This window comes from Rhincodon typus, chromosome 38 (genome assembly GCF_021869965.1).
Source record: "Rhincodon typus isolate 14 chromosome 38, sRhiTyp1.1, whole genome shotgun sequence".
Lineage (NCBI taxonomy): Eukaryota > Metazoa > Chordata > Chondrichthyes > Orectolobiformes > Rhincodontidae > Rhincodon > Rhincodon typus.
In genome coordinates, this window is record NC_063369.1 from 10,703,191 (window position 1) to 10,729,914 (window position 26,724).

Consider the following 26,724-nt stretch of genomic DNA (forward strand, 5'->3'; position numbering starts at 1 on the left):
GACAGAGAGACAGAGAGACAGAGAGACAGAGAGACAGAGAGACAGAGCACACATGTGAGACAGACCCAGTATTGGCCCATCAATCACATCTAATAGCTGTGACTATATTTTTTTTTACATTCTCCTCGGGTTGGGAAGAGTTCCTCCTGCTCTCTCTGCTCTAGGCAACACTGAGACAACACACACTCCTGTCTTATTGTAGGCAAACGGGCACAGAGTTAGTGTTCAAAGTCACAACAGCCACTACAAAGAAAGGAGGATAAATGACTTAGAGATTTCTATAGTGCTTTTCACAGCTCCAAAGATGTCCAAAATCACCTCACAGGCAATCTACATTTTTAACTACTTTTATAAAGTAAGACATGCAGCAGCCAAATTGCACAAAACAAGAGCCCAAACACACATTACCTACTTAGTTATTTCAGTTGCAGAATACTTCCTGGCTAGTACTGAACACGCCTGCCCTCTGAACACCACTTCTGATTGCCACTAACATGATGCAGTCAAACCAGAAAGCCATTCTGCCCATCTTACAGACAAGTAATATGCAACGTGGCATACAAATGCCAGTGTGACGCCAGGCACGTGGGCCGTGCACGCTAAAGAGTGGTGGGTCTGAGCAAACAGCTTATTCCATTGGCTGAATACATGAAGCCAGGTACTGACCATACTCAACCAGCCCACACTTGGAAAATATGCAACAGTGTCCTGATATTAGATGTGATTCTGCAATTGGACAACATTGACTGGATAATCCCGAACATGTGAGGAATAATACCGATAACTAATTTAGGGTGGTCGGTGTGCGTCTGTGGGAGTGGCTAAGTATGTGAGAGTGTGAGTGGGAGTGGTGTGCATGTGTCTGCACACTTGGGTGTGTGCATATGCTAGTGCGTTGAGTGTGCGAGTGAGTGTGCGCGCACATAAAAGAACACAGCTCTGCCTTTAATCCCACAAGCTAGATGGCAGCCATTCCCTGACTGATTTTTCAGGGCAATGCCTTGACAGAGTCAATCCTCCTGGTTTAATCATTAACCAAGCCCTGTATGTCAATTAATGGAAGCATGTGCCATGACAATGCTTCCTACCAATCACAGCCCACTTGTCTAAAAGAGATTTCAGACCTACACCAACATGGATAACTCAATGGATCTTGCCAACAATTTGACAATCCACACCACTGTCCAAATCACATCCAAAGAAAACTGGGAAGAGTGACAAACCACCACAATACTGTTCCCCAGCACCCACATGAGCATTTTGAACAAGGAGAACAAAATGTTGGCTTTGGTGATGGTGTTAAACCCAAAAAAGCGTTCTGGGTACCTGGCTTGGCTCAATGAGGTTAACGAAAGCACATTGGTTGATGTGCACATCAACCAATCTCCCACAGAACAGCACAGAGATATCTGGCCAGATGAGAAAAGACAGTAGTGTGGAGGAGGAGAACGGACATCGGCCTGCACAACGGGAGCTACTCTTCATTTGGAATTTTCTGGGATCGACACAGGAAGGCAGATGGAGGCTGGGTTTATCATCTGGATCCAAAGACAGACAGCATGCTCCTCACTTCCTCAGTACAAAACTGAGCCATGAGCTCAGTATATTGTGACTTGAGCTCATAACCTCGAGTCAGATACACAAATATTGCCACTGATCATTAAGAAATCGCATCAAACACAAACACAGTGTCAAATCATTTTTCAACATGAAACTCTTTGCCTGATTAGACATACGTGGTTAGGTTGCAGAATCACAATGCCTTCAACTGATCTTAAAAGGGGAAAGCCACCCGAGTCCTACCAGAGCATTGGGCTGATCTCTCGTTCGAGAGAGGGATGACTGGAGGTGGTTTAACCTCAGGCGAGGGGAGAGATGGAGGAGGAGAATCTTTCGCGGGAACCTCGTTCGGATGGGGACACAAAACTAAGGGCCCAAATGTCTGCTCAGGTGGATGCAAAAGATCCCAGCTCATGACTGTGAACAATAGCAAGGATGGATCCCTGGTGTTCCAACCAATATTTTATCCCTCCAATCAACATCACAACGATTACCTATTCATGATCAAAGCCAGTTGTGGGAGCTTGCAGTGCACAAACTAGCTGCCATTTTCCCTGAAGTTTCCAACAGCGACTGCAATTCTAAACATTGCAAAGTGCTTTGAGTCATCAACACTGCTATTGTAAATGCAAGGCTTTGTTTCTCTGCCTTTTCAGGTTTATGGCAGCTAATATGCACATTAAAAAGCAGCTGGATTTGCCAGTGGATTAAGAATTGAGTGTAAACCAGGGAAAACTGAGCTGCCTGAACAACAAGGCTTCTCTAACAGGCTCAGTAAAATAATTCAGAAGCTACATAATTGCAGGCATTCCCCCAGCTGCTGTCCTTCTCTTGCCATATTCTGCAAGGATGCCAACAGCGAGGACTGGTGGATAGTTCAATACTGTGCCCAGCTGTAACAGTTCACCACCAAACCCATTTCTAACAGTTTCCAATTATATATATTAAAATTTGGTGGGGAATAAATAAGAAGCAATGCTTGTCCTCTTGACTCCTGCTTCCTATTTCCATGTTTCCACACTAAATGACCCTGAGTGGCATGGTGGCACAGTGGTTAGCACTGCTGCCTCTCAGTGCCAGGGACCCAGGTTTGATTTCACTCTCGGGCAACTGTCTGTGTGGAGTTTGCACATTCTCCCCGTGTCTGTGTGGGTTTCCTCCGAGTGCTCCGGTTTCCTCCCACTGTCCAAAGATGTGCAGATTAGGGTGGGATTGGCAGTGCTAAATTTCCCCATAGTGTGCAGGGATGTACAGGCTGGGTGGGTTAGCCATGGGAAATGTGGGGTTTAGGGATAAGGTAGGGGAGTGGCTCTGGGTTGGATGCTCTTCAGAGGGTCAGTGCAACTCGATGGATCGAAGGGTTTGCTTCCATACTGTAGGGATTCTATGATTTCCACTAGCTAAGGATGCCTAGACTGCATGAGAAGGTCTTTCCCACTCTCCATTTCTGGAGACTCCTGGATAATCCCACAGGTTCCGGGTTAACTTGGGCTCTGGATCCAGGGGCAGCCTTCCTGACAGCAGAGAGTGTGAATCCACGCCACAAAGATTTACAAACACCATCATGCTCTCAAAGATGATGAGGGAAGGGCAACAAATGCTGACCTAGTGGCAGCTACCTCCTGCAAATGAATTAATAAAAATGGTCATCGCCATTGAGTACAGCCACAAGCACTGACATATTCCAGCACTGACATTTTCCCAAGACAAGGCGCTAGTCAGACTGCAGCTGGAATACGTCCACTTATTTAAGGAAAAATACAATGGCATTGGAAAATATAACAATTCATACGGTTATCACTGGGACCATTGGGGATCCTGTATCGTTGTACAGTCCGAACGCACCCCACCAAAAGTCTAACCCTCCTGAGGGCCAGGCTGTGGGCATCTCGGACATATCAGGGCTCATGGCTGTCTGTATGTTCCCTCTGGGATAGAATATAACGTTATTTGTCACTCGTTTATACTGATGACCAAAAACCTAGTCAATGACCCACCCAGACTCCTACCAGTCAATGACCATTTGGGACCCCTGATCAATTTTGATTTAAATCACTCCACCAGACAGCAAACTGAAGGGACTAAGCTCTAGAACATTCTCCTCCAATCTGTCAAACCCACCATCCTGCGCAAGATACTTTTAAAAAGCCTCCCCCCAACAGTGTCTTTGGGTACACTAGCACAGCGCAGTTCTAAATTTTATTCTGAAACAGGGCACGTAACATTAAAGGTGCTATACAAATGCTAGTTGGCCTCTGAACACTAATTGTCTGTACAAATAGCAAGACATCTGAACTTGCCCCGAGAGTGCTGAACATCTCACTTGTCAATTGCAAGTTAATTTTTTTATGCAACCCTTTCATGGAGTGTGGCCATTGATTGTAAGGCTGCCATTTCCTCCCTATCATCTTCCTTCGCACCACAAACAAATGTATGGAAGGTGATGGCATAGTGGGATTATCACTACATGACTGATCCAGAGATCCAGCTAACGTTTGGGCGGCATGGTGGCCCAGTGGTTAGCACTGCTGCCTCACAGCGCCAGGGACCGGGTTCGATTCCACCCTCAGGTGACTGTCCGTGTGGAGTCTGCATGTTCTCCCAGTGTCTGCGTGGGTTTCCTCCCACAGTCCAAAGATGTGCAGGGTAGGGTGGATTGGCCGTGCTAAATTGCCCATCGTGTTCAGGGATGTATAGATTAGGTCGATTATAGGGGGATGGGTCTGGGTGGGATGCTCCGAGGGTCGGTGTGGACTTGTTGGGCCGATGGGCCTGTTTCCACACTGTAGGGATTCTATTCTATGAAATAACCTTAACCTTTCTCACAGCCATTCAGGGTCAAATACATTTCCCAGAGCGAGATAATAAAATTTGTAAGGAAAGAAATTAGTTTTGATAGAGTCAGAGTCATACAGCATGAAAACAGACCCTTTGGTCCAAATCGTCCATGCCAACCAGGTTTACTAAAAACTGAATTAGTCCCAGTTGCCAGCATTTGGCCCATATCCCTCTAAACCCTTCTTATTCATGTACCTATCCAGATGCCTTTCAAATGTTGTAATCGTACCAGCCTCCACCACTTCCTCTGGCAGCTCATCCCATACACACACCACCCTCTGTATGAAAAAGTTGTCCCTTATGGTCACTTTCAAACCTTTCCCCTCTCACTTTAAACCTATGCCCTCTAGTTTTGAACTCTTCTACCCTGGGGAAAAGACCTTGGCTATTCATCCTATCCATGCCCCTTATGATTTTATAAACCTCTATAAGGCCACCCCTCAGCTTCCAGTGTTCCATGGGAAAAAGTCCCATCCTAAACATCCTCTCCCTATAGCTAAAACCATCCAGTCCTGACAACATCCAGGTAAATCTTTTCTGCATCCTCTCCAATTTAATAATATCCTTCCTATAGCAGGGCGACCAGAAATGCATGCAGTATCCCAAATGCAGCCTCACCAATGTCATGTACAACCGCAACATTGTGGCCCAACTTCTATACTCAATGGTCTGACCAATGAAGGCAAGCATGCCAAATGCCTTCTTTACCACCCTCTCTGTGACACCACTTTCAAGGACTAATGTGCCTAAACCCCTTGGTCTCTCTGTTCAACACTGTCCCCAGGGCCCTGCCACTTAGTGTCGAGCCCTGGCTGTCCTTTCCAAAATGAAACACTTCACATTTATCTAAACTAATCTCTATCTGCCACTTCTCGGCCCAGTGGACCATCTGATCAAGATCTCGTTCTACTCGGAGACAACCTTCTTCACAGTCCACTACATCAATTTTGGTGTCATCCGCAACTCACTAACCATACCTCCTATGTTCACATTGATAGAAATGACGAACAACAGTGCACCCTGCACCAATCTTTGCAGCACATCGTTGGTCACAGGCCTCCAGTCAGAATACAAACCCTTTACCACCACCCGCTGTCCTCTACCATCAAGCCAACTTTTGTATCCAACTGGCTGTCTTTCCCTAGATGCCATGTGATGTAACGTTACTAACCAGTCTACCATGCAGGATCTCGTCGAATGCCTTGCTAAAATCCATGCAGATAAAATTTGATAAGGTTTTTGTTTAAATATTTTTTCTTCTAAAGAACCCCTTAATTTTGACTGTAACGTTTCATGACATCAAGCTAATGTTCATACCTGCCATTTAAAAAGTATGATATTAGACAGAGAGACCAAAGAATAAAGAAACCAGGATACAAGTTGCTCAGCAGGAATTAGGCAACTTGGGAATTCTTGACACCCTTCAGGCCTTTACTCAAGACCTTTCTTCCTGCGACTGCTGGCTGAAAACATTCCTCAAGTTGCTGCGTTTCCACTATCAACTCTCCTCACTTACCTACACTTTTGCCTTTCACTGCTACAGTATTTCTCCCCAACTCTTGTAAATGTGCCTTAACTGGTTTACCAATACCCCAAGAGATCTGTATTCTAACCTTCTCCACCAAACAGGTCCCTCGTTAAATTTGGTTGACTCTTCTCCCCCTGCTTCACACATGAGCTCACGCACATCTGAAGGTCCACCTGGACCGAGAGCTCAAAAGGGTGACCCTCTCCCAGAGTTTGGAGGCTTTCCCACCTGACCTCTGCCCTTTACAACTTCAGAATGCTTCCTGAAACTGCGACACAAAATTTGAAGCAAATCCTGGGGCTCTGTATCCTGACCCAGCACCATCAACAGCTCTCCGCTCCCACTTGAATCACCCCTTGGAAAGGAAGTCTGACCGAGTGGCTTCACGACCAGGCTAAATCAGCTCATCCAAAACAGAACCACGTTAAGCCAAACTGCTGCTTTAAAAAGAGGCTGGGATATGGGCCAGGAGCAGGCAGGTGGGACTAGTTCAGTTTGGGATTAGGTTCGACATGAATTGGTTGGACTGAAGGGCCTATTTCCGTGCTGTATGACTTTTATGACTCTATGACTATGACACAGCACAAGGAGTGGCCAACACTATGGGTGGAGACAAGGGAAACTGCTTGGTGTGGTCAGTTTCATTAGAGCCTCACAGAAATTGACATACGAACCAGAAAAAGTCCCCTGGGCTGTATTATATCCTGATATCTCGGCACCTTTTTGAATGGACACATGTTAGGTACTTGGCACTCTGACAGGAGCTGGTCAAACCTATGCATTGCCACCTCTGTATATCTTTGTCAACTTTTTCTTTTCCCAAACAGGATCATGGCATAACAGAAATCCCTTTCAGGACTGAGTTTTCTTGATCAATTTGAAAACAGAACCTTTTTCAACATTCACCATCTCTACCACCGACGCTCAGTAGCAGCAGTGTGTACAATCTACAAGATGCACTGCAGAAATTCACCCTTAGATCCTCAGACAGCACCTTCCAAACCCACAACCACTTCCGTCTAGAAGGACAAGGGTAGCAGATAGATGGGAACACCACTCCCTGCAAATTCCCCGCCAAGTCACTCACCATCCTGACTTGGAAACGTATCCCCGTTCCTTCAGTGTGCCTGGGTCAAAAATCCTGGAATTCCCTCCCTAATGGCATTGTGGGTCAACCTACAGCACATGGACTGCCGCGGTTCAAGGCGGCAGCTCACCCCCACCTTCTCAAGAGCAGCTAGGGACGGACAATAAATGCTGGTCCAGCCAGCGACGCCCACATCCCATAGAATATAGAACAGTACAGGCCCTTTGGCCCACTATGTTGGGCCAACCTATTATCCAACTAAGTTCAAACAACCCTGCATATCCTACATTTTACTATCCTCCATGTGCCTACCCAAGAGTTGCTTAAGAGTCTCGAAAGTATCTAATTCCACTACGTGAATTTTTTAAAAAATGGCGGTGAAGGCAAATGCATCTGTTGATGCTCTACCAACATTAATAATTGAAACATTTCCAATCTGCAAGAAATCACATGGGAATATACAATTGGAAAGCATTCATTACTAAACACAAACTGAGTGGTTTGGAGACACCCAAATTGGCATGATGGAACGATTAGAAGCCAACTTACAGCAAAGGAGACTTCAACTCTAGGCAACATTGACCTCCATTGGTCCTAACATCAGTGAAGATGGCCCTCACCCAAGATGCCAAGGCGGTTGAACCACCAGCTACTTGGAGACATGTGCTGCCAAGTCCAGGACAATCAAAACACCTCCACAGATATAGTTGGTCAGTATGTGGCACCTGGAGTGCCAAGGGCAAAGAAAAACACCAACTTGTTGCCCCATGGTATCTCCATATCTCCCATTATGCACCACAGAAAAATAAAAAAAAAGTCATCCCAACAGCTAGGTAGTCCCAAAGTGGCAGCGCCAGTCAGCAGTCCCAACACAGAGGTGCCAGTTGGGTGGTACAGGACCAGTGCTTCATGCAGACATATGCCAGGCTTTCCAGCAATGTCAGTGGCTCTAGCCTATAAATTTTGTCCGTGAGGAAATGAATTGGCGGCTACACAGCTAAATGGAATCGATCAAATGAATAGTTTTTGATTAAACTTGTTCCCATGGAAGGAATTTGAACCAAAGGAGTCCAGGATGAAAATCCAACACCAGCTCTCAACCCACGGCATTCAGCAAGTTGGGGATATTGCTCTGTCAACTGGGATTCTGAAATTATTTGGTACTAGACCAATAACAACATGCATTTGTATAGAAAAAATGGCCCCAAGGTGCTTCACAAGAGCATTCTCAAAGTATGACACCAAGCCAAATGACCACAAACTTGGTCAAAGAAGTAGGTTTCAGAAAAACAGGAGAGCAAGGTCGAAGTTTGTGTGAAGACAGTGTTTAATGAATACACTGAGGTGGTAACTGTGCCCTCAGTAAGCACGTGTTCTTTGGTGAATTTCTGCAGTGCATCTTGTAGAGGGTACACACTGCTGCTACTGAGCATCGGTGGTAGTGACAGTGAATGTTGAGAAAGGTTCTTTTCTCATATTGATCAAGAAAACTTGATCCTGAAAGGGATTTCTGTTATGCCATGAAGTCGGTGGACTCTGTCCAGCTTGGAGCCAGTCATTCCCTCGTCTTGCCATCATGCACAGTGCAATAAACAAACAGAATTTGACAGTTACTAAGCAATCTGGCCAAGTCTGAATCAAAAGCCGAAGAACCAACATTACAAATCGGATCTAACAGTAAATTCCAGGGCTCTGGGCCTAGGCAGCCGGATTATTTATTGTTACCATGGTGGTATGGTGTCAGCCATTATTGCAACACAATAATGTAAAAAGCCAGCATTTAGAATGTTGATTGAGAAACAATTAATGCAATTATAAATAACTGGGAACAGCGGCCACACAAAGTATTTTTTTCCCTTTATTCATTCACAGGATGAGGGTGTCACTGACCAGGCAACATTTATTGCCTATCCCTAATTCCCAGAAGGCAGTTAAGAGTCAGCCACATTGTTGTGGGTCAGGAGTCACATGTAGGCCAGACCAGGTAAGGATGGCAGTTTCCTTCCTTAAAAGACATAAGTGAACCAGATGGGTTTTTCCTACAATTGATAATGGATTCATAATCATCATGAGACTCTTGATTCCAGATATTTATTGAATTCAAATTCCACCATCTGCCATGGCAGGATTCGAACAGGGTCCCCAGAACATTATCTGGGTCTCTGGATTAACAATCCAGCAATAATACCACTAGGCCATTGCCTCTCCTAAGGTTACGGAGTAGACTGCAGTGCGTGTTACATTGCGTTATTGTACCTCAGATCAAACATGCAGTCCCCAATGTGCCTGTGGAAAGGTGAGGGAATTCTACAGATGGAATGCTGTACTGTTGGAATTACCTGTTCTAGCAAACATAACAAACACAAACGATTATTCATCCAGCCTTTGGGCCATGATACCTCCCTCCAAATTACAGCTTAAACAAATAAACCGATCTTTTGTGGGATCTTGCTGAGCACAGACCAGCTGCTGAGTCCACACGTGCAATGAATCTTGTTGGAGCAACATCAAATATAAAAACTTTGCTTCCTACCAACTGGGCATATTGAGCTGCTGGGCTGTCTTGTGTGCGTAGAACCTTTCTCCCAGGTTTCAAGCAAATTCAGACAATTTATTCTACAGCCTCTCGTTATTTCTAAAGAGCGGCCAAGATTCCTTGATCTTTGATTGCAAGTTAAATCGGGACAGAAATTGCACTTCCATTATGTAACAATAATTGATTATATGACCACAATTAAGCAACCACCAAGTGTTTCAGTTCACTGAGATTCCATTGCCATACTAATGCAGAGTGCCGCTGTACTCTGGCCTGGGGACTAGCTTGTCCAAGTTAGGTTTGTGAATCGGTGAGGCAGGGGAGTTCTAGGAAGCTGATGCTCACGCAACATGCTTAATGTAGGCTTCAGTTTAGCATAATCATAGAATCCCAACCACGTGGAAGCAGACCATTCAGCCCATCGAGTCTACACCAATTTTCCAAAACACCATTCCACCTACTCTATACCTGTAATTCTGCATTTCCCATAGCTGCACATTCTTCAACATTACAGACAATTTAGCACGGCCAATCCACCTAATCTGTACATCTTCGGAGTGTGGTTGGAAACCAGAACACCCGGTGGAAATAAGTGTAGACACGGGGAGAATGTGCAAAACAGTCACCCAAAAGATTGAACCGGGGTTGCTGGCGCTGTGAGACAGCACTGCTAACCACAGTGCCACCTTGGTTTACACAAAAGGGTCTGTTTCTGTGCTGTATGACTTTATGATCAGCACTGCCAGTTTGCTGACCGTGATTGGCATGAGCCAATCCTGCACAAGTACAATGTTGGAATCGTGTAAAAGTGCGAGTCCACTGCAGAAAATGAAGAACACCAGACTTGGGATAACATTGAAAAATCCAGTGGTCATGGAAAGGGCATGACACACTTTTGAAGTCAGTTATAATGTAGGAAATGCCACAGCCAATACATACAAGCTTCCGCATCAGCAGGGAAGTAATGTCCAGATAATCAGGATTCACAACGTTGACTGAAGGGTAGATATTGGCCAGGACACCCAAAGGAGAACCTACCCTGGGTCTTCATCAAAACAGCTTTATGGGATTAGTTACATCCACTGGACAGGTCTGGTGTGGGCTTGATTTAATGTCTCATCCAAGAGTCAAAATCTCTAACAATCCAGCACATTGTGAAGCCTACAGTTTGGTGCTCAATCCCAGGAGTCTAAACAGCAAAAATTAACATTTTTAAAAAAAAACAAAACAGATCTGCTTGCAGCTAATATTTCTTATACTCCATAAACCTCCCTCTATTACTTCAGAGGAATAATGATGCTATAATTAGTTAACGTACACAGCTCAGTGACATCGAAGTATAAACGCTATCCCAATAAATGCTCCCAAAGTACACAGGCTAGTATGCACACTTTCTTTCAGAATAGAAAGAGAGAGGAGAAAAATGATTTCTCTGCAAAGGTGGATTTCTGACAAAAAACACTCTTTGAAGTCAAAAAGATTTAAAAGAAAAAGTGGAGAATGTTGCAGAGTTTGTTGCCCCCGATGTTCAGGTATTTGTGCCCAAGTCACTAACCTGACACAGTCGTCTCTCACGTCTTACAGATACGGTTTCATTAGGAAATACAATCCTGACATATTCTTTCAAAAAAAAAAAACAAACAGGTTTTGCTATGAACTCAACAAGCGGACTTTCTTTCCAGAAATAAGAGACATCAGCTCAGCAGCTTGTTCTTTGCAGACTTTCCTCCAGTCGAACTATATAAAACAAGAACCTCTCAAAGCTGGTGGCTACTCGAACAGTCCTAAGCACAGTCTATATCACAGCAAGCAGTCATCACTAATTGAGATTGAGGAAGCCTTGTTAAAGATCACTCAGATGTCTACAGTGAATTTTCAATTACTTCTTTTAAAGAAACTACTCCAGATATTTCCACAAATTGTGAAATAAATCCATTTTCAACAATCCTTCAAAAACTGAAATCTCACTACCATAGGGTGGCATGGTGGCTCAGTGGTAAGCATCGCTGCCTCTCAGTACCAGGAACCTGGGTTTGAATCTGCCCTCGGGCGACTGCCTGTGTGGAGTTTGCACATTCTCTCCGTGTCTGCATAGGTTTCCTCCCACAGTCCAAAGATGTGCAGGGTAGGTGGATTGGCCATGCTAAATTGCCCCATAATGTCCGAGGGCGTGCAGGCTAGCCACAGTAAATGCAAGGTTACAGGAATAGGGTGGGGAGTCTGGGTGGAAAGCTCTTCAGAGGGTTGGTATGGACTTGATGGGTCAAATGGCCTGCTTCCACACTGTAGGGATTCCATGATAATTCCATTGAAGGGTTTGTTCCTTCAATACGAACCACACTGTGTTAGAGTCATGGCCTCTGTCCCTACCGATATTTTGCCAGGTTTCCCAAGACGGTATCAGACAAGAGACTGGGTTGTAATGGCTGAGAAACACTATTTGCACCGGGACTTTACAATGCCCGTGGTGAGGTATGCAAAATCAAGGTCAACAATGGCCAAAGCAAAGATACTCCTGGCAAATAGCAGCACCTTCAGGACAGCACTAGCCTATTCTACATAGAAGCATTTAACACAAGTCCCATGTTTAATGTGGAAGATTTGGAAGCAGCACTGTGTACACTTACAGACCCATCTTGCTCAAACTAGAGCCTTTGAAAGCAATCCCAGGCGTCTGTTGTAATTACATATTTTTAGTTGACAGATTACTGGTGTTGGAACCACAATATTAGGGATTCAACAGACAAGACTATCAATTAAAGAATAATTTACTCCACTTTAAGCATTGAACTAATTTACCACGGAGTGCATGAACTACAAGCAGGATCTTTACAGACAGCCCCTAGTGAGGAGGAATCCATTGTGTTTGCATCAGAAGGAATTGCTTACTGAATTAAGGAAACCTTCTGAGAAAAGCTGAGCGAGCTTCTGTGATAATCAGAGCTGAGGTGGTGTTTGCTTTGTTCAGGGAACAGCTTAGCACAGGCCCTGAAGCCTAGGCCTGTGGCATCAACTTCATGGACTACACCATTATGGCAACTGGCACAGTTACAGCTGAGCATGCCCTTCCCGAGGAGGCTCAGCAGCAGTTCACAACTCGAGAAATGTGACTGAATTTAACTTCAAAAATAAGAAATAAAAGAGATTAGCTGTAACTGGGAAGCTTGACAAAAGCTTTAGCCTGAATGGAGGGACAGCCATTTTGTACTTCATCTTCAAAACATGATTTCCTTTGGGGACATACCCATCGAAAACTGAAGATGGCAGCGCAATTACAAACCCATTCGTGAACTCTTACCTCAGTGTAATTCAAACACTGACCTTTTTTTAAATACCTCAAGAGTGTTTAAAATTGACGGCAAACAGCTGGCTCAGCGTTTTGAGGTGTTGCACCATGATACCTGGGAGGAACTGGTTCAAACAGGGAAAAATGGAGACGAATTATGGAAAATGTTCACCAAGACAATAGCATCAAGAGACAGAGTTCAACATTGCAAGTTTCGAATAATTGGCAAACGGACAGGCTAAGTAAGGATTAGGAATCGGTCACAGACTCAGTGGGCCAAAGGGCTCTGTATATAGATGTAGTGAGGGGAGACTGGACAGTTTCAGAGCGGCAGGAACAAAATGAAACAACATCTAACGAGTCACTATGGTTTGAAGATTTGGGAATAAAGTAGATGTAGTCCAATCAAGACCGGCGACTTTTGCTTTTCAAGAAAAAAAAAATAGACATTCGTACAGTCCAAAGATGTGCAGGTTAGGTGGGTTAGCCATAGGAAATGCAGGGTCACAGAGACAGGGTAGGGGGATGGGGTCTGGGTGGGATAGTCTTTGGAAGCTAGGTGTGGACTCAATGGGCTGATTGGCCTGCTTCCACACTGTAGGGATTGTATGGCTCCACAATGATGGTCCTCAGCATATGTGCACTAGCGGCAAGGTCAACATTTATCACCCAAACCAATTGTCCTTGACACAGACTAGCTTACCTTCAGGAGACGGGGGGAAGTGAGGGTTTTAAACATCAACCACGCTACGGAGAGTCTGGAGTCACACATAGGCCTAGATCAGTTAAGAATGAGAGATTTCAAACCTTCAGGGACATTAGTGAACCAGATTCATTTGGCCACAATCTACAAGCGTTACTCAAGAGACTAAGGTTGAATCAAGGCTGTTGGAGGAAGAACTCCAGGATAAATGGTGTCAGCAACTCCCTAGAAACGGTGCCTGGACATATGGTGGTGGTGGGGGTGGGGAGGGGGGGGGGGAGGGGGATTGGGAGAGTTGGCTTTTAACATCAGTAGAGTGCCGTTTGCCAAATTAGAACAATACTGGTCAGGACAATCAATGACGATGTTAGAGTTGGGCCTCAGAGAAAAGGGATGCAACATGATCTGAGGCACATGGATTAGAATGAGGGAGGGAAGCAAGGGGAAGCAGAGGGAAACAGCCAATATCACACACCAGCAGATCAGTGAAGTGGGTGGGGAGAAGGAGGCCAAAGGGAAGAGACTCAGTGATGGAAGAATACTGAAGATGGGCCAAAGGACCTCTTTTATGGAGGTATGGCTATCAGCCATAGTAACCCCAGGGAAGATGAAAGCAAAAGAAGAACTCAGAGATAGTAGGAACTGCAGATGCTGGAGAATCTGAGATAACAAGGTGTGGAGCTAGATGAACACAGCAGGCCAAACAGCATCAGAGGAGCAGGAAAGCTGACGCTTCGGGCCTAGAAGAAGGGTCTATGTCCGAAACGTCAGCCTTCCTGCTCCTCTGATGCTGCTTGGCCTGCTGTGTTCATCCAGCTCTACACCTTGTTATCGAAGAACTTGGAGTTAGCTTTCACCTATTCCCAAGAGACTTCACTGGAGTACCAGGCTGTTGTGGTACATTGGTAGCATCCATGACTCTGAGCCAGGAGACTCAGGTCCAATGACCTACCTGCTATTAAGATCTCTGAACAGGTTGGTTAGAAAATACCCCGAGGGTAAAGTTTTACACTGTAAACATGATTCGGGGGAGGGGCGCAATTGGTTGGTTTGGGGGGAGCGTGGGGGGGGGGGAGCGGGTGGTAGGTTTTGAAACAGTGACTTCAAGGCTTTGGAGGGGCTATTGCAGAGTTTAAGGTCTCAACAAATAAAGGCAGGAGCACTGATGAAAATCAGAGACATAGATGCCAGGATCAGAAAGGGTGAAGGATTTGAAAATCAGGGTGAGAATCGACCAGGGACCAACGTGGGTGAGCGAGCACGGGGTCAAAAAGGGAGAAAGAAATTTGGGGCAAGTTGGGGCAGAATTTTGGAGAACTTACAGAGGGGAGAGTGTGGGAGACCACACAGTGTGTTGGAACGGCTGGGTCTAGAGATATCTAAAGCACCAGTGGCTAACACTGTGGTTTCTGCAATGGGTGAGGTCTGCAGACTGTAGGTGAGTTTATGCTGATTCAACATTGACTAGACCGTGGGGCATTCACTGATAGAGCTGCAACATCATAGGATAAGGGGAGATGGAATACAGGGGATCACTCTAGAATTAGGAGGGGACTGAGATATAATTCAGGGCAGCGAACGTGCCCCTCACTGCCTTTATCAATCCAATTCACTGGAAAATGATCCAAATCAGGAGGCTTAACTATCCAGCATTGGCAGGAGACCATAAGGATGTGGCTCAGCTTCCCTCAGCAGTTTTAACAGGCAGTTCCTCACCATTGACAGATGCCCTTTGTAATCAGATTTTACCAAGGAAAATCTCTCGTTCCACTGACTAAGGCTTTTGAAATGCAAGATCGATACACGGCAAGAGCCAGTAGACTTTACTCCAGCTACATTCAGAGAAAATTGCTACAGCAAGGATATTATTAAATGGGAGAGGGATCAGAAAAGATTTACTAGGATGTTGCCAGGGCTGGAGGATTTGAGTTATAGGGAGAGGCTAGGACCTTTTTCACTGAAGCATAGAAGGTTGAGGGATGACCTTATATGAAATCATGACGGGCATAGATAAGGCAAATAGCAAAGGTCTTTTCCCTAAGGTGGGGGAGTTCAAAACTGGGGGACGTATCTTTAAGGCGAGAGGAGGAAGATTTAAAAAAGAACGTGAGGGGCAACCTTTTTTATACAGGCTGTGGTTCATGTGTGGAATGAACTTCGAGGGGAGGTGGTGAATGCAGGTACAGCTACAATGTTTGAGAGAGATTTGGATAAGTATAAGAATAGGAAAGGTTTGGAGGGGTATGAACTAGGCACAGGCAGGTGGGACTAGTTTAGTTTGGGATTATGGTCGACATGGACTGGTTGGACCGAAGGGTCTATTTCCTTGCTGTATGACTCTATGACTCTAATTCACAACTACTTTGGAGGAGGGAGCAGGGGGCAGACTTTTCCCAGAGTTGAGTGGAGTTGAGACTTCAGCCAGATCAAATGTGGTATCATCTAATGATGGAGCAGGCTGGAAGGAGTGAATGGTCTAATGGGAAACCTTAACCAGAGCACAAAGACACTCTCCATTCCCAGCATGTTGCAACTTTAATCTTAGCGGATAGGGACACATACACGGAACCAGAGAGACTGAGAGCACAGGAGCAAGATAACAGAGAGCTGGCAAGAGGAAAATGAGAACAGTTAGCAACATTCGAAGGTTACCACTAATTTACATTGTCCAAATCAATGAGACCTCAATGTAGAGAGAAGGTCACTTAGCTACATGGCCCAAGCTCCATTTAAACAGGAGCTAACAAAAAACACAGCTTCAGTGATGAAGGGCTCAGGTAAAAAGACACATCCAGGGGACAACGAGGTGGATTTAGACCAGAGACCTGCCATCGTTGAGTGAGATTGGTTGCTCCTCTGCAAACAGTGGCCCAATAATGAGAAACATTTTCCCAGTGTCTGCGTGGGTTTCCTCCGGGTGCTCTGGTTTCCTCCCACAGTCCAAAGATGTTCAGGTTAGGGTGGATTGGCCGTGGGAAAGGTGAAGTTGTAAATGGAAACAACCGGGAATTGTGGTATCCCTAGAGTGCAAATAGATGCCATTCAGCCCATCAATAGTCCAGCATTCCAGGTCACAGCCCAGTTGAAACATTAGCTCAAAATACAAGTTTTGCTGCGATGTACAAAATACACCAAATGCATCAGACAATTAGTGGCACTGTAGGGAAGCAATTAAAGAGCTGAAAGAATCTGATTTAACCCCCACTAATCCATCAGGTGGTAAGGTTTAAACAGGTTATGTAACTCGCTGACTTTGGACTCATGACAGAGATTAAACCAGCAAGTGCTGCTTGCAGGCTTTTCTCAATAAAGTTCCCAGACACGGTGAGAACAGTCACAAGATCACAACAGAGAGAACGTGCAACATCCAAGTCACTCTGTTCATATTGCCCCGTGCTCTCTGGTTTGAACCGGTTCGGGTGCACCCACACCCCAAGGCAGACATACCATCCTGGCATCCACTTGGTGCCAGCTCAGGAAATGGGTCGTCACCTTGATGCGTGCAAGTCGAAAATACAAAGCCCCGTCAGCTCTTCAGGGTGCTCATGTCCTCCCGGTCAAGGGGAGGTCACCAACATGATCTTTACCCCCTCACACGTCCCTCCACAAAGTGAAGACTGGATTGGGAGTGGGGAGGGTGTAGGCGGTGAGCTGGTGGAGTTCAAGACTACAAAAGCAAAATAAAACCATGGATGCTGGAAATCAACTAAAACCAGAAAATGCTGAAGAAATTCAGCAGGGTCTGTGAAGAGAGAGAAAGCAGAGTTAGCGTTTTGGGCTCAGAATTCTGAAAATGGGTCCGACTGGAAACGTTAACTCTGCTTTCTCTCCCCATGACTACAAAGGTTGTTTGACAGGTTAGAATCATTAAATCCCTACAGTGTGGAAGCAGGCCATTCAGCCCATCGAGTCCACCCCGATCTACTACTCTACCCTATCCCTGCAACCCTGCCTTCCCCACGGCTAACCTGCACAGCCTGCACAACCCTGAACACCTCATGGGCAATTTCCCATGGCCAATCCACCCTAACCTGCACATCTTTGGACTGTGTGGGAGGTAACTGGAGCACCCAGACAAAACCCATGCAGACACGGGGAGAATGTGCCTGAGAGAATCGCCCGAGGCTGGAATGGAACCCAGGTCCCTGGTGCTGTGAGGCAGCAGTGCTAACCACTGAGCCACCGTGCTGCCCCATAGTTGTAGTCTCCTGAACTTTGGGTTATAAATAGAAGATGGAATAATAATACTAATAATAATCCCACTGGGGGTTTTAGAGGAAATTCTTTTAGGCTGTGAACATTATGCAATGATGGTGTTCACATCCACATTCTCACTGGATTCTCATGTGCTAGTTCCTTCTTGAACAGTCAAGCTTTGGAATGAGGAGTCCTCTATAACCACTTAATAAACATGCCATAAAACTGTAAACCCTCGCACACCATCACTCAGATCTGGGTCAGATGCCTCGTTCTGAAATAAAGGCAAACTATACGGAGGATGCTGGAGATCTGAAACAGCAGGCCTGGCAGCATCTGTGGGGAGACAAACTGAGTTCATGTCTCAAATCCAGCATGACTTTTTCTTCATATCTAAAGAGGCATCATACCTTAGCTTTGCAACATCCTGTTCAACAGTTGAGTGTTTCGTTTTGTGACTATTTACTCTTGATCCTCAGTGTCCTCGACTAAGCCTGGCAGGGGAACATCATGGAGGGATTCGGAAACAAAGAGGACAAGTTCAAAATAAAAGAAGCTGCTGCTTAACTGGGAGCCAATGTAGGTGAGAGAGCACAGGGCAACGGTCTAACTGCGAGTTAAAGATGCAGGAAACAAATTAAACTGTAAAACAATTAACACAGTCACCACTCCAAAACAGAGAGGGTGCTACCCAACATCATCTGGGAGGGCCCCCGATCACAACCTACACACAGCAGTTTGAGGGAATGGGAGGGGTGTGTTTAGGTAAGAAATGCATCTTTAATTGAAGTGGCATAAGAGAGCTTTTGAATCAGAGATAGTAGGAACTGCAGATGCTGGAGAATCCGAGACAACAAGGTGTAGGGCTGGATGAACACAGCAGGCCAAGCAGCATCATAGGAGCAGAGAGGCTGACGTTTCGGGCCTAGACCCTTCATCAGAAAAGGGGGAGGGGAAGGGGGTTTTGAAATAAATAGGGAGAGAGTGGGAGGCGGATAGAAGAGGGATAGAGGAGAGGATAGGTGGAGAGGACGAGAGTTGCAATTTTAACCCCACTGCGAAGCCTCTTCTAAGGATGCCTAACCTGAAGAAGTTACCTCCTCCCTCCGGACAAACCTCAAGGGATCTCTCTCCCACTGCAACTCTCTCGTCCTCTCCACCTATCCTCTCCTCTATCCCTCTTCTATCCGCCTCCCACTCTCTCCCTATTTATTTCAAAACCCCCTTCCCCTCCCCCTTTTCTGATGAAGGGTCTAGGCCCAAAACGTCAGCCTCTCTGCTCCTATGATGCTGCTTGGCCTGCTGTGTTCATCCAGCCCTGCACCTCATAAGAGAGCTTTTGACTGGTTTATCCAGCAATGATATTGCCAAGGCACCAATCCAACTAGTCATTAAGCTGAATCACACACACACACACCGTATGGACTGGATTAAGGGTGAGTTTGCACACAGAGACCGAGGACGCACGGACACACGCAGACCCTTCACCTCTGTCTGAGCTTTCCTCTAGGACTAAGTTCAAGCAACCCTAGTCAGTCAGCTCTATCAGCTGATGATTAATCTGATGATTAAGACAGTTCAGTACACTAACGGATAGTGACAGAGGGTTTTCACGACTGTGAAAAATAAAGATTCCAACATCCAATCCAATCCAATCTGTAATTAATAAGGAATAGTCCCTTACTATTCATTTTTAAATGAGAAACTCAGGGGGGAAAAACGTGTCAAAACGTCTTGTTATTTAAAGAAGTGAGTATTTGGTGAAAAGATGGGGAAGGCAGAGTTTAGCTCTGTTCAATTTTGCAAACAAATATTTGATTCCTTCAATATTTCACAAGGTGGGGACTTAATACGGTTTCTGTTTCCACAATATGAGAAAACACAAAGATGCAACTTTGAATTAGGACCTGTTGGATGAGGATTATTACCAAATGAGATTAGAATAAACGGTCATTTGATAATCAGCATGAATGTAATGGGCCGAAAGGCCTTATTCTGTGCTGTAAAACTCTGACTCTACGAAATAGGAGTAGGCCATTTAGCCTCTCAAATCTGCTGTGCTGTTATATAGTCTTCTGTTTCAATATGGTTCCCCCTCAATTCCTTTGGTGTCCCAAGAATCTAGCCATCTCAACCCAGACCTTATTTAATGAATACTAACGTGGTCGTGAATTTGTGGAGAACCTCCATGAGTGAAGACATTGTTCCTCTTCATGGTACTACATGGATTATTCCTCATCCAAAGGCTATCAACGCCTATTTCCAGATTCTCCTTTCAGGAGAAACAACCTCCCAGCGTCCACCCATCACATCTTCAGACAATGTTAGCTACTATAATGGAGATCAACTCGCATTCTAAACTCAACCTCTCCTCAAAAATGTCAACCCTTCCATCGCTGGGAATCAATCTAGCAAACCTCCACAGTACCCTTTCTAAAGGTGACGTTTCGGGTCGGGATCCTTTTCTGATGAAGGGTCACGACCCGAAACATCAACTTTCCTGCTCCTCTGATGCTGCCTGGCCTGCTGTGTTCCTCCAGCTCCATGCTGTGTTACCTCTGACTCCAGCATCTGCAGTTCTTACTAACCCTTCTAAAGGTCACCTTTTCTCAGGGACTGGAACCAAAAACTGCCAACAGGATTCCAGGTGTAGTCTCACTAAAGTCCTGTCGAACTGCGGAAAGTTTTTGTTACACGGAGCCCCACTCATGCTTTCAAAAACACAGAGACAAAAGGCAGGAAAGAGGCTCCTCTATCGGTTTCTTGGCCAGACAGAATTTGAATCTAGCCAAACAAACAATCACAGAAGAAAAGTGCTGGAGAAACTCAGCAGGTCTGGCAGCATCCGTGGAGAGAGAAACACAGTTGAGTCCATGTGAATCTTCTTTGGAGTTGAGTTACAAAGACTCGAATCATTAACTCTGTTTCTCTCTCCACAGATGCTGCCAGACCTGCTGAGTTTCTCCAGCACTGTTTCCATTTCTGATTTCCGGCATCGGCAGTATTTTCACTTTAAGGTGAAGATGAAATGTCAATGGCTTCCCTCTGAGAATCATTGAACCCCTACAGTGTGGGAGCAGGCCATTCAGCCCATCCAGTTTACACCGACCCTCCGAAGAGCATCCATCCAGACCTGATCCCCTACTCTATCCCTGTAACCCTGCATTTCCCATGGCCAATCCGCCTAGCCTGAGCACCTTGGACTATGGGAGGAAACTGGAGCACCCAGAGGAAACCTGCGCGGACATGGAGAGAAGGTGCAAATTCCACATAAACAGTTGCCCCGAGGGTGGAATCGAACCGGGGTCCCTAGCGCTGTGAAGCAGCAGCGCTGCGCCACCCCAAATGTCCCCATGTTAAATTTGGTTTGATCAGTTTTCCTATGAAGGCACCTCAGGACAGTTTACTAGCTTTAAAAAGGTTCTATGCAAATGCAAGCTGTTATTGTAACGAACGCAAACGAAATAGGAGAGCTCAAACCATGGCTTGGAGCTACAGCTGCCCAATGGCTTTTGCAGGGAAGATCCCAGTGGAGTGAACTGCAAAGGTTTGACTCTTTATAGCTTTCTGTTTAGGAACGCACTATCGGGGATATGCTCCGTGAGGTTTCATATCCAGATAGAACACTGCAAAGCAGAAACATTGTTCCGATGACTGCCAGAGGAACTCAGATGTTGCACAGGGAAACAAAAAGAAAAATTGAGCAAACGTCCAGGCAAAAAAATAAATTCAACAATTTACATCTCTCCCCACCACACCCCTGTTCCCCCCCCCCCACCAATGCCAGGGTGGGGAGGTGCCAAGCAGCTCATTTTTGTGCCAGGATCTCTGTCAGTGCCACGCTAACACCAGACCACACTGATGACATTGCCATAATCCACCCCTATCAGGTCCAACTGCAGGTGAGAAACACCAGCCCAAACCTCACCATGTGATAACGTGTAGCTCAAGCAACCCCACCCCCATCCCCCCAACCAGCGTCGGGTTAAACAGTGTTGCTTCTGCTTTAATAGGCATCACACAGATGGTGGGAGCAGATGGAGGCTGCAGTGATTTTACAGTCGTCTCGTAAAGCAGACTCAGCAACCTTCCATGTGGAAAGGATTCATCGCCTTTTGAGCGATAACGGCGCCTCTTTTTAGATGAAGACTTTTGCATTCCTGTTAAAAATATCAAATCTTCAATCCTCCGACACTAGGGCCGTGCCACTATGGGGGACGTTACGTTAGTGTAAACCTTATAAGGAGCCAATACGTTTTATAACAAGAACCAATTTCAAACCATCCAAAATGTCGATCAGCGTTGCACATGGAATATAAAGTTAAACAAAAACAACGCTTTCAATAAATATAAAAGATGTTCTACTGGAGAGAGAGAGATTAGAGACTCCTTCAAGGAACTGAACCCACACTGTTTGCATCACAAACCTGCTGTCCAGCCAACTGAGCTATTCCATCAACACACCCCCCCCCCCCACCTCAACATGGATACGATATCTATTATTATGCCAACTTTTAGGAGGCCCAGTGCACAAAGTTATTAAAACGATGGGCAATCTGGTAACCAGCATGTGCCCAATGCATTTTGGCTCAGTCTGTCTCACACTGCCAAGGTACCTGGTTCAATTCCGCCCTCGGGCGACTGTCTGTGCGGAGTTTGCACATTCTCCCCGTGTCTGCGTGGGTTTGCTTTGGTTTCCTCCCACAGTCCAAAGATGTGCAGGTTAAGTTGCTCCATAGTGTCCAGGGATATGCAGGCTGGGTGGGTTAGCCATGGGAAATGCAAAGCCATAGGGATAGGGTAAGGAGAGTGGGTCCGAGTGGATGCTCGGAGGGTTGGTGTGAACTCGATGGGTTGAACGGCCTGCTTCCACACTAAGGATTCTATAAGAGCCTTGATCCAGTGGTCAAGTGAGATGTGAAGCCACACTGCTCGGTCTTGGTCTGAGAGGGTGGTCCCACCCACAACTCTAGCAGGGGAACCACATGCCAGCTCCAACTAAACAACGGGAGCTGGCACCGTTGGCAGCATTGGGCACTCAGTCAGAGGAAAACCAACCCCCGTGGAGATGCTCTCCAGTGAAGAGGCTGTTGTGCTGACCTCCTTCATAGGAGGTTGTTGTTCCTGAGGTCAGCCAAGAGGACAGACAGGAAAGAAAACATCGGATCCCATCAGCTGGGCTGCAGCAGGTGAGCCTGGTATGGCTAAGATCTTTCATCTTGAAACAAGAGCTCCCAATCCGAGGCTCGAGCATCAGACTCAAACTGCAGGCCCGGGGAAATGCTGCGCTGTCAGAGGCGCCATCTTTCTGCTCAGCCATTTCACTGAACGGCCCAGCTGTGGGTGTGAAAGGAGCCCATGGCACTCTTCTGCAGGGTGGCAGGGGCACTATCCCTGCTCCTCTGGCCAATTATCATTGCCAACTATTCCATCACCACCACCTTGCCATTTGTGGGAGCTTGCTGTGCAGAAAATGGCTGCTCTATTTTCAACCTAACTGATGTCACAACTAAAAGGCCATTTCTGAAAAGTCTGTTGAGACATCTATTCCCGGTGAAAAGTATTAGATAAACTCCTCTGGTTCATTAATGTCCTTTATGGATGGAAACTGCTGTTCTTACCTAGTCTGGCCTACATGTGACTCCAGACCCACAGCAATCCGGTTAACTCTTAACTGCCCCTTGCAAGCCACTCGGCTCAAGGACAATGACAATAAACGATAGCCCAGGCAGCGATGCCCATACCCCACAGAACAATATAAAAAGTTCTTCTGAATGGTCCAGATGAAAAGCTTTGACAAAATGTCACTTTACATCAGGTTCTGTGCTACCAACATCTATATTTATTTAAAAAAATCAGATCTCTTACAATGATCGGGTCAGATCAGATCAGCTCATCTGCTCTTCCCTTCTTTCTTCCTTCACAGCTTTCCTTGCTTACTTTAATCTTCTTACCATCTGTGGAGACAGCAAGGCCAGCAGAGAGACAGAGCAGGAGCGCGAGGGAGCGAGCAAGAGCCAGCGAGCCCAGAACGGGGGGGGGGGGGGAGAGTGCATGCCCAACATGGCTCAACACTTGAGGGGGACTGCAATGTTGAATTTTAAATGCATTTCTTAAGTTTTCTACATTGGGTACAAAATATGACGCACAAAATGGCATCAGGAATAGGAACATTGTAAACTTTTCACTGTACTTGAGTACACGTGACAATAAAACCTAATTCTAACTCTAGAATACAGATATCAGGCTAGGAATCATTCCTCTCCACCAGGACCAGAACTTCAGAAATAAGCACAGAAGGGAGACATTCCTATCACATTTATAATGTGCTGATTCTGAGTCCAAACCTCCCCTCAGAGGGAACATTAAATCGGGCACTAGACCAGTCAGTCAGCAAAGTGAAGGATTTGCCAAATTTCACAGGGGCATATTTGCGGGTTGCAACGGGGGAACTGATCTCTGCAGGGTCCAGGTTTGAACAAAATCTCTTGTTCCACAGACTGGAAACAGCCAGCAGCAAGTCAGAAAATAACGCCAAGTTACAACGAGCCCCTTTGCGAAAGAAAGGTTCAGGTGAAGATCCCGTGTACGATTCGGTTTATTTTGGCAAGGTCTGGCATCTTGAAAACTGGTTCCATTCCAATCAGTTCTTAACGCCCAAACAGCTCCGGGATTCAGCTTAAAATGTCTATTATTTGAAACATTTGCCTGGGAGGTTTGCAATGTTTAACTGGCCCAGTCCAGAATTCAATCCGCACAGACACTTCAATAAAGTACTGAGACAGAGTGCTACATTGTTGGAGGTAGCACCTTTTCAAGGGACATAGAGACAGAGTCATACAGCACAAAAACAAACCCTTTGGTCCAACCAGTTCATGCCGACCATAATCCCAAACTAAACCATGCCTGCTCCTGGCCCCTATCCCTCCAAACCTTTCCTAGTCATGAATTTATCCAAATGTCTTTTAACCATTATAACTGTACTCGCACCCACCACTTCCTCTGGCAGTTCGGTCCACACAAACTGCACTCTGTACAAAGAAGTTGCCCTTTCTCCTCTCACCTTAAAAATATGTCCCTTAGTCGTAAAATCCCCCAGCCTAGGGAAAAGACAACCACCATTAACACTGTCCATAGCCCTTATTATTTTATAAACTTGTATCAGGTCACTTCTCAACCTCCGACATTCCAGTGGAAAAAGTCCCAGCCTTTCTTTACAACTCAAACCTCCCATGCCTGGCAACATCCCAGTAAATCTCTTCTGAACCCTCTCCAGCTTAGTAAGATCCTTCCTATAACAGGGTGACCAGAACTGGACACAGAACTCCAGAAGAGGCCTCACCAATGTTCTGGGAGAACTTCAACATGGCGTCCCAACGCCGAACCCCCCACCCTAGGGGAAAGACACCTGCCATTCACCTTATCTATACCCCTCATGACGTTATAAACCTCTATAATATCGCCCCCCTCAACTTCCTACGCCTCAGGTGGACAAAGGTCCCAGCCTATCCGCATAACTCAAACCCTCCATTCCCAGCAACATCCTGGTAAATCTTTTCTGAACCCTCTGCAGTTTAGTAATCATAGAATCCCTACAGTATGGAAACAGGCCATTCAGCCCAACAAGTCCACACTGTCCCTCTGAAGGGCATCTCACACAGACCCATTCCCCTACCCCTGTATTTCCCATGGCTAACCCACCTAACCTAAACATCCCTGGGCATTATGGACATTTTAACACGGCCAATCCACCTAACCTGCACATCTTTGGACTGTGGGAGGAAACTCACACAGACACGGGAGAATGTGAAAACAGTCACCCAAGGTTGGAATCGAATCCAGGTGCCTGGTGCTGTGAGGCAGCAGTGCTAATCACTGAGCCACCGTGTCGCCCATATCCTTCCTATGACAAAGAGACCAGGACTGGATACAGTTGGAAGACGCCTCACCAGCATCCTGTACAACCTCAGCAGGACATCCCAGCTGAGGCCAAGTGTACTTGTTCTGAGGGTGACGAGAACATCCCACAGCACTGTTCTACCAGCAGCAGGGGAGGTCACCCGATGACCCACATTCAGCGTTCAGCGCTCTAGATTAACAGCATGCCCTCGCTATACTGTGTGTGCAATCCTGCTGTGTCGTAGCGTCTGCAATGGGGAACGATCCATTCACTGGCCGCAAAAAGGGTGCTGTGTAAAAACCAGTCTTGCTGCTGTGCAGTGCAAACAGGGGCAAGCATTTCGGGAGGTGGCCAAGTCATTAAAAGCTGACAATGTTGAGATGTGAACAGGGAGGTGATTGCATCATTTGAATCACAATGCACTCACACACCCTTTGTACGATGCAACCCACACGCCAAAGTGAAATCACTTTCTGAAACAAAATAAAAAAAAGAAATTGCTGGAGCAAATTACTGCAGATGCTGGAATCTGAACTGAAAACAACAAATGCTGGAGATCACAGCAGGTCAGACAGCATCCGTGGAGAGACAGCAAGCTGGAAAAGCTCAGCAGGTCTGGCAGCATCTGTGGGAGAGAAATCAGTGTTAATGTTTCGGGCTGTGTGACTCTTTCTCAGAAAAGATGGTAGCTGGGAAAACGTCAGTTTACATGCAGAAGAGAGGGAGGGGGCTAAGGAGTAAATGATAGGTGGGGATAGAGCCCAAAGAGAGAGAGAGAGAGAAGAGCAGTTGGATAGATAAAGGAATGGCTAATGGTCAGGTTAGGGGTATGAATAGGTTGGGTCACTGGACCCGAAATGTTAACTCTCTCCACAGACGCTGCCAGACCTAATGAGCTTTTCCAGCAGTTTCGGTTTTTGTTTCTGACTTACAGCGTCCGCAGTTCTTTTGCTCACCTCACTGTCGCCCCAACCCTTTGAATTTCTCAGGGTTTGGGGGTCATTTCGGGATTTGCCACCGGTGAGGGATATCGGATCGGCCACGAGCCACCTTCGACACAGGGTGGGGGGGGGGGGGGGGGGGGGGGGG

The 26,724-nt window shown here is 46.1% G+C and overlaps 1 protein-coding gene across 1 annotated transcript in view; it reads right to left on the reverse strand.

The window, feature by feature from the left end:
* The window catches only part of camsap3 (calmodulin regulated spectrin-associated protein family, member 3), a 188,081-nt gene that overhangs the window by 96,782 nt on the left and 64,575 nt on the right, over positions 1–26,724 (reverse strand). The window lies entirely within an intron of this gene.